The sequence below is a fragment of the Ursus americanus genome, chromosome 2 (assembly GCF_024610735.1).
Source record: "Ursus americanus isolate L20-20 chromosome 2, mUrsAme1.1.p, whole genome shotgun sequence".
NCBI classification, from domain to species: domain Eukaryota; kingdom Metazoa; phylum Chordata; class Mammalia; order Carnivora; family Ursidae; genus Ursus; species Ursus americanus.
In genome coordinates, this window is record NC_142128.1 from 43085294 (window position 1) to 43093370 (window position 8077).

The following is an 8077-nucleotide window of genomic DNA, read 5'->3' on the forward strand; positions in this document are numbered from 1 at the left end:
GAATAAATGTACGAACAGCCCCCCTCTAGGAGGCCCGGAGCTGGAGAGACCCCGTCCCTGTGCTCACAACCAGCTGGGTGGTCTCCCCTCCCCAGCCTGCACCCCTAGGAACCCTGACCTGGGTCTCTGGGTCCCACTCAGCCCAGGCCGCCCTGCTCACCAGCGCCAGCCGATGGACAGCACAGAGTCACGTCCTAGAGCCAAGGATGCAGGGCCTCTCCTGCTTTGGGCCTGTCCTCTGTCTTTACACCATTTCACGAGTCACGTTTCCTTTCTGTTTTTCTAGTAACTTCCCTGTCAGTGTCTAAGTGAGAAGCTAAGAGCAGGAGAACACAGCACTCCTGGGAAGTGTCCCCCCCACACCCCAATGCACATGAGACCATGTCCCTACTGCTGTTGCCCCAGGGCCCTGCCCCCCCCCCCCCACAGCACCGAGCCCACCCCCACCGGACCAGCGCCACAGCCCCCCTTCCCTGTGAGGCTTTGCCGGCCCTGGGCCCGTGCTCACACACAGGCAGGGGTGGAGAGGGACATGCGCCTCTGGCCCCAGGCTCAGCAGCCTCAGACTCACGGCCGCCTACGTAGGCTCAGGCCTGGCCTCTTCTTTCAGGATGGGTTCCCACAACCTCTGAGAACCCTGTCCTCCCGGGGACCCGAGGGGAGCAGCTCCATCACTCACCCCTGGTCGGTGCCCCGTTCCCTGCCCCCTGGGCTCCCCCTCATCTGCTCAGACCCTCAGATGCCAAGGCTGGACCCCAGGACTGGCCCAGGGGCCCCGCCCTCAAGGTGGTCAGCCTGGTGGCCGTTAAATCCACTTTCTGGTTGTGAGACCCGAGTCTTGAAGGTTTGGACCACCCGCAGAGGTCACACAGCAGAGCCAGAGTCAGGGTCTGGACTCCTAACAAGGAGCTCTGAGAAATCCTGCCTCACCGCCACTGTCCCATCCCACTGTGCGGTCTCTAGCAAGTCACCGCGTCCCGTCTGGGCTCCCCCGACCTGCTCTGCGCCCCTCAGACCAGAGAGCACTCAGCAGTGCCTTGTTCCCCCGCTCCCAGCCAGTGATGGGAGATCCCTTCCATGGGCCGTCCCGGAGCCTGTGGGTAAAAAGTCCTCGGATGGAGTCCTGATCTGGGCAGCTCCTCCCCAGGTCCCTTCAGGGTGATGGGGACCACGTCAGCTGTGCCCCTGTCCCCGTCCCTACAGCCCTGGGAGAGTCCTCTCAGGGTGAGGACTGTTTGCTTGTGGAAACCACAGCTTGGGGTTGGGCACAGGGCCCAGGAGGGAGCCCCCAGCAGCTGCCGGCCGGGGACCCTGGAGGGTCACCCAGCTCACGTTCCATGCTGGGGCAGCCCCTGGGACTCGTTACAGCTCTAGGGCTCCGGTAATTCCAGACCCGAGTCCCACCCACCTGGAGAAGCCACACTGAGGGGAGGGAGCCCGGCCTGACCCAGGCTCTGTGGATCCCCATTCACAGCCCCTGGATTGTGCCGTGGACTTTTGAGCCCCTCCGCGGGGACACAGAGGGGAGGAGGAGCCCCGGCAGGAGAGTTAACTGGGAAATAGCTCCCCATTCAGAGGAGGCCAGCTCCAACCCTTACAGACCTGAGAGAGGTCGCCCCAGCCCCAGCCTGTGCACCTGCTTCTGCTCCCTGGGGTAAGACCCTTCTGTCCTGTTGTCCCCATCACGTGTGCTGACCCCTCCAGAGGCAGCTCATAGGGCCCAGCTGCCTACACTGTCCTGCCCCAGTCTGGCTCTTGACCTCCCCCTTCTGATGGGGGCCTGGGATCCTGTGCTCAGGGGAGGCAGGTGGCCCCACCGTCAGGCTAGTGCAGGTGCAGGGTGGGCAGCTGAGAGGGGAGTGTTTTGCCTCCCCCTGTCCCAACCCTGCCTGTGAGGACAGGGTGGAGTCATATATGTGTTGGTAAGACCAGCAGCTTTCCCCTAATCTGGGCGTGGCAGCCATCACTGGTGTCCGTTCAGCAGTGTTTACTGAGGACAGGTGTGCCTCGGGCGGCCCCAGTGACCATCTGCTGCCACCTCTGAACCCGCAGTGGCTTCCCAGGCAACCAGACCTGCCCAGCTCCTGCCCTGGGACAGACACTCCACCCGAGGGCTCCGCCCAGCTTCTGGGGAAGGGAGGGAGAGCTGCTCTCTGCGGGTTCCCTTGGGGCCCTGAGAAGTCAGGGGTATGCTGTCACCAAGTAAGGGCACAGCCTATCCCATCCTGGGCAGTGCCCCACGTCTTCAGGACCATGCACAGCCCATCAGGTCTCAGAGCAAAGACACGTCTGTGCCAGCCATCTTGCTGTCTGGCGGAGACACAGCGTAGACACATTGTAGGACTGAGGTTCAGGTAATGACCTCAAACACAAGAAGAGAGTGGACACGAGCACTTGAACCTGAGAAGCATCTGTGCTCTGTTCGAAGACTGCGGCCCTGGAGTGAGCTGGAGGTGGACGCTGGGAGCTGTGGGTTCCTGGGGCCCTGGCCCATCGCCCTGCTCTGCCCATGCCCCCAGCCCACGGGGTGCTGCTAAGCGCTCCCGGGGGCTCTTTAGCAGCAGGAGCCCCGTCTCCAGTGTTGCCGGTCCCCATGGGGCAGACACCCACCTGTGGCTCAGTTCACAGGACCCCCTGCACCCCAGGCCACGGAGCTGGGAAGGAGGCGTGACACCAGCGCCCAGCGGCCAGGGCCACCTCCAGCTCGCCCCTGTCTGCGGGGAGCCTGATGGGTCCTCGGGCAGGACGCGGTTTTCCCTCAGCCTGGACCCCCAACACCAGCCCACCTCCTCATCAGCCAGGAAAGGAGGCTCTCTGGAAGCAGCAGGAAAGCTCGCTGTCCGTGGCGTGTCCGTCTGCAATGTGGCCATGTCCAGAGGACTCCCAAGAGCAGTTGTGACTGTACTTCTTTCCCACCTTGAATCTGAACTCTCCCCTTCAATAAGCAGAGCGGGGGCTCCTTGCTCTCACCAGCCCTCCCCCTGGACCGGCCTGCAGGGCTCAGGTTGGGTGGCTCCCCGTCTCCCTCCCAGCAGCCTGGCCGGGCTGAGGGCACACAGTGGGTCTGTCTCCAGGAGCCCAGTGTGCTGGCGGCCGGGCTCTGGGAAGAGAGACGGAGCTGCCCCTCCTGCTGCCACCGCGAGCGGTGCTGGGCAGGTCTACGGCAGCCTCATCTGCACGCAGGATGGGCCGGCTCGGCAGGTGCGCTGAGAGGACAGAATAAATGTGGTGCCAAAGCCCCCCTCCACAGTCAGCTCCTGCAGACATAGCGCTGCTCCCTCTGCACCCTCGGGGAGAGGGGCTGAGCCAGAGCTGAACAACGTGGCCGAGGGGGGCTGCACTCAGCACTGCCCCAGGGCTGCAGGGGTCCTGGGTTTGATGGGAGGGAGACTTTGGGAGAAGAGGAGGGAGCCCGTGTCTGTGAGAACCCAGACCACAGGGTCTGCGAGGCCATGTGTTGTCTGGTTGGAGACTGGGAGTGGGCATCAGGGCATGGGTGTCATGATGAGCTGTGTGACCTTGGACGAGTCACTAATCCTAAGGAACCCAGCACCCTCATCTGTAACCTGGTGATCAAGATCTCTGAGCCTTCAGATCAACCTTCCGTGAGTGCTGGTTGCCCTCCTCCTGTCTCTTGACCCCCCTTCCCATCCCCATTCCCACACCCTGATACTTACCCTTCTCTGGCCTGGAGTAACCCGTGGGTCCTCCGTGGCTCCTCTTTCTCTCCCCGAGTTCAGGGATGACACCCAAGTCCCCACAGGGTCCTGCAGCCCCAGGGGAGACTCTCAATCCTGACTTGTGCTCAGGACTCCTTGTCCGCATGCTGGAAATTACTACAATATTCACTAACGTGCAGCAGGTGGTGATGCCCGTGCTGACACAGTGATGTCAGGAATGGCACACAAACTAATATGCTGGGTTATTCGTCTGTAATAAGGCTGCCCTGTCTGGGGACGGGTGTCAACCCAGGAGCCCAAGCACACCCCCTTGCCATTCACAGGGTCTCCTCCCACAAAGGGGGCTTGCTGGGTAGACCCGGAGCGCTCAGGGTGGGGTGGCTTCTCTTACACTAGGGCTCTTCCAGAGACTTCCATCCCACCTGTACTCAGCTCCCTGGTGGGCAGAGAGCTCATGACCCTGAGCCCGAAGACCTGCGCTGGGCAGCGTGGCTTCCATGTGGACAGCGGGCTTCAGGCTGGAAACCCTCCTGGAGGTGCAGGGACTCAGTCCGCGGCCGGGGGTGTGTGCTCTCGGACCAGACACCGTGAGGCTGACTTTCCTCTTCCCCCCCTTCCCTGCATGTCCCTGGACACAGGGCTGGACGTCCCCGCGTCCAAGCTCTCAGCACAGTGGGGATGTGGGGCTGCTGCAGGAGTCGCTGGGGGAGTCCCTGGGCCTGTGCGGGGCCGGTGAGGTCACCCCACCCCAGGAGACCCCTGTAAGCTCCAGAATGCCCTTGTAGGCACCATCACTCTGCCCGGTTCCCAGGCTCGGATCCTGGGGGCCACGTCCGACCTCCCCTCCTCCCATACCCACATCTCACCCATCAGCAAGGCCTGTCGATTCCAAAGTATTTCACAATCCCCCCGTCACACCCCCTCCTCCGTGTCTCCATTCTTCCCATCGAGAACCTGGAGCTCCTCTGGCTACACTGTCCAGGCCCGTGAGGTAGGAGGGGGCAGGGCCGCATTCGAAGCCCAGCTCTTTGGCTCCAGATCGCCCGCTTCTGAGTCGAGGCCGAGCCACCAGCAGCCCCTCCGCCGGGTCCTCTCCCAGGCTGCACCCTCCCCGTCCAGCCCTGCCCCGTGTCCTCCACACACGGCCACCTGGGCCTCTCCACCAGCCTCACGCCCTGCCCCTGCCCCGCTCAGGATGCTTTGCGGACCCCCATCCCTCCTAGATGAACCCGGTGCTCCCGGGGGCTCAGGCCGCCTCCCCAACCCCTCTCCCTGCTGCTCCCCTCATTGCCCTGCAGCCCCGAGCCCGGGGCAGCTCCTCCAGCACTGTGAGCAGGCTCCCAGCTCGGGGCCTTGGTTCACGTCACCTCTGCCTGCAACGTCCTTCCACGGACCTGCACGGTTCCCACTCACCCCTACTCAGCCTCTGCCACCTCCCCAGAGTGACCCATCTAGAACAGCAGCTCCCCTGCCTGACTCTGCTTCTTGTGTTTGTCCCACTGGCCACTGATCTTATATCTACTTGGTCACTGGCTTATTTCCAGGGTCCTCCCCAAAATACAAGCCTGGGGATTGATTTTGTTCACTGTGTACCCCCAGCACCGAGCACAACAGTAAGCACTCCATAAACAGGCTATGTTGGTGGGATCGCCTAGTGGTTAAAACTCGGATTCTAGAGGCAGACCTGCTATCGGGCCTCAAATCCCAGCTCTGGGCCTTTTTTTTTTTTTTTTTTTTAAATTCATTTATTTGACAGAGAGAATGAGAGAGCACAAGCAGGGGGAGCTATAGAGGGAGAGGGAGAAGCAGGCTCCCCACTGAGCAGGAAGCCCGATGGCAATGGCGGGCTTGATCCCAGGACCCTGAGATCATGACCTGAGCTAAAGGCAGATGCTTAACCATGTGAGCCACCCCGGCGCCCCTAGGCCTTACTGTCTTTGCACAGGACTGATGGCTCCTGCTCGTCAGGATCCCTTGGGCTTGGGTGTCCTCGCTGTGGACATTTCTGAGGTCAGGACACACGTTTGCACTGACGTTGCCTAGCGGTCCATAAAGGACTGATGTATCGATGTCACCCATACAGTGTAGCTCTGAGGACACCCAGTAGCCACTGTGAACAGTGAGAAAGTAGGATGGGCTCCACTGGAGCAGAGGGGCCGTGGGACACACAGGTGGAAGGGAGACTTTGAATCTGGAAACATCTGCTCCAATTTTCAATCCTACATGTACAACATGAGCTCCGTCATCAGGAGGTCCCTGCCAGAGAGAACACGGAACAATTTATTTCCTCTGTGTGGTTAATTTTTAAAAATTTAAGCTAAGAAAACTTCTGACTGCTTTTTCTTGAAGTAGACTCTAGCCCAATGGGGGCTCGAACTCACCACCCCCAGATCTAGAATCGCATGTTCTACCGTCTGAGTGAGCCAGGTGCCCCAGACTACCTTTGAAATTAGGTATTACTGGATGAGTACATAATGCTAGGCTCCAATTCATGTGGTTTTTGATTTAATCCTGTGAACAGCTTGCTGAGGTCAGTCCCATCAGCTTCCTCACAGGGCTCAGCACAAATCAGGGGCACAGAGAGGCTGGGTGACTTGCCCAGGTCACACAGCCTGGAGGGGGAATCAGGCAGGAGCTGCAGCTGTGAGTGCTCCAGGTGGGGACCAGGCGGGAAGTGCCTCAGGGTTCCCTGCACCCCACTCATCCTCTCAGAGTGTCTCCACCTGCCTGAAACGGTGACCATCCACTCCGGAGAAAAGAACGCCGCCCAGAGAGGTGAGGAGGCAGGGAGGGACAGGGTGACACACACCTCACTGGGGAGCTGGTGTGCTCTGACTTTTCTCTGTCCTTCGAGGCAGGTTCCACTTCCAGGGATCAAAACATTCTCTCAGGGGCCAGGTGTGTCCCCCAAATGACCTGTCACCCCAGGAAACCCTGTCCCATCTCACCTCCCTGGGCAATCTGCCTTCACGTCTCAGGCTCCGTCTCAAGGGTTGGGGTGGGGGCCCCTCTCTCCTCCTGAGGCTGTTCCACCCCAGACACCTGGATCACGAGCTCGGATCTCAGACATAGGACCCTCAAGGGTTCCCCCATTCCTTACGGTATCTCAACCCAGGCCCAGTCCCAAAGAACGCTGACCCAACCCAGTTACAATCTGGACCACCAGATCCCCCGCCCTAACCCGAGTCTGCACCCTCCTACATCAGGACCTCATCCGGGATTGCTCACCTGGGCTCCTACCTTCCAGGCTGGCCTCCTAATCCCTGACTCCTGGCTGCACCATTAGGTCTGTACCTCTACCCCTGTTGACCTGCCAGCCACTCCCAGGTTCTCTGGCGCTGACCACCCCGACCTGCCCCTGTGGTGGGTCTGGGGGCAAAGGGAGAGGTTCCGTAGCCCCGCCCCCCTGGGCAGCACCTGTGCCCCCAAAGCATCCTCCCTCCAGGCCCTGAGAGCAGACACCAGCGCCACCTGGTGGCCGAGGACCAAACTGCCGCTAGAGACTTCCTGCAAGAAGCCTTCCCACCTCAGCTCATCTGCACACACAGGTCATGAGCACAAACTGTGTGCAGCAGGGGAAGCAGAGACAGGAAGCTAAGTCGTTGTCCTAGGGAAGCCCACAGGCTGGACGGAGACAAAAGCACAGATGCTTCAGGGAAGGGGGAGGAGCCTCCACACAGAGGCTCCTGGGCATTTTCTTTCATCCGGGGAACAAGAGCAGCACAGGGGACAGGGAAACAGCAGGAAGGGGAACAGAAAGAGACTGAACACCATCCACAGGGGACATGACCACACAGGCGATGTGTGTACCTGTGGGTCTGCCAGCCGCCCCACTCCTGTCTGTCTGTCTGTCTGACTGATACTTAAGCAATTTAGGAAGGGATATCTCACAGACTACAGAAGAGACTCTTTACTCTGAGAAGGAGATGGAGTTCCAGTCACAGGAAAATGGAGAAAAACCACTGGAGAGACGTTGGTGCCACAATCCTTACAGGATCCGTGTTCCTGGCGTTCACGCTCCAAGTGCCCTCCTGGAACTCACAGGACACACGGAAAAGGACCAAATCCGATCCCATGAAAGGCTGGGAAGGGCTCTGCATTCTGGTGGTTTCTGCCAACAGTCCTGTGTCCTGCCTCTAGGAAACGTGCAAATATATGTCCAAGACCTTTCCCCTCGCAGACTTACAGAGAACTGCACTTAAATATGAGGATGTGATATCATGTCCTTCGATTGTTTTAAATATTATACCTTTATTTATTGATGTATTTATTTCAAGTGTGCTCCCCACCGAACGTGAGGCTTGAACTCACAACCGAGGAATCCAGACCTGAGATCAAGAATCAGATGTTCTATCAACTGAGCCCCCAGAAGCCCTAAAAATTATTCTTTGAAATAA